The sequence below is a fragment of the Tursiops truncatus genome, chromosome 3, assembly GCF_011762595.2.
Source record: "Tursiops truncatus isolate mTurTru1 chromosome 3, mTurTru1.mat.Y, whole genome shotgun sequence".
NCBI lineage: Eukaryota > Metazoa > Chordata > Mammalia > Artiodactyla > Delphinidae > Tursiops > Tursiops truncatus.
Window position 1 is genome coordinate 167,710,703 of NC_047036.1, and position 870 is coordinate 167,711,572.

An 870-nucleotide genomic window follows, 5' to 3' on the forward strand; every position below is an offset into this window, starting at 1 on the left:
TGCGGCATGTGGAATCCTCCCGGACCGGGGCACGAACTCCTGTCCCCTGCCTCGGCAGGTGGACTCTCAACCACTGCACCACCAGGGAAGCCCAGGTATGTACATTTTTAAAAGACATAATGCTGTGGTACACTTAGACTACAGTGTAGCGTAAACATAATTTATATGCACTGGGAAACCCCAAAATTCATGTCATTCACTTTATTCCGATATTCACTTTATTGCCATGGACTGGACCTGAACCCACTGTATCTCTGAGGTCTGCCTGAATCTGAATTATCGCATAAGTCTGTTTTTATCTTTAAAACAACCTCTTTTTTAAATTATTTATTTATTTTTATTGGAGTATGGTTGCTTTACAGTGTGTTATTTTCTGGTGTACAGCAAAGTGATTCAGTTATATATACGTATGTATATATATATATATTTCACATTCTTTTCCATTATGGTTTATTACAGAATATTGAATCTAGTTCCCTGTGCTATACAGTAGGTCCTTGTTGGTTATCTATTTTATATCTGCTAATCCCAAACTCCTGATTTATCCCTCCCCCACTGCCTTTCCCCTTTGGTAATCATAAATTTGTTTTCTATGTCTGTGAGTCTGTTTCTGTTTTGTAAATAAGTTCATTTGTATCATTTTTTTTAGATTCCACATATAAGCGGTATCATATGATATTTGTCTTTCTCTGTTTGACTTACTTCACTCAGTATGACAATCTCTAGGTCCAACCATGTTGCTGCAAATGGCACTATTTCATTCTTTTTCATGGCTGAGTAATATTCCATTGTGTGCATACATATATATTTATTATTTATTTATTTATATATGACATCTTTATCCATTCATCTGTCGATGGATACTCAGGT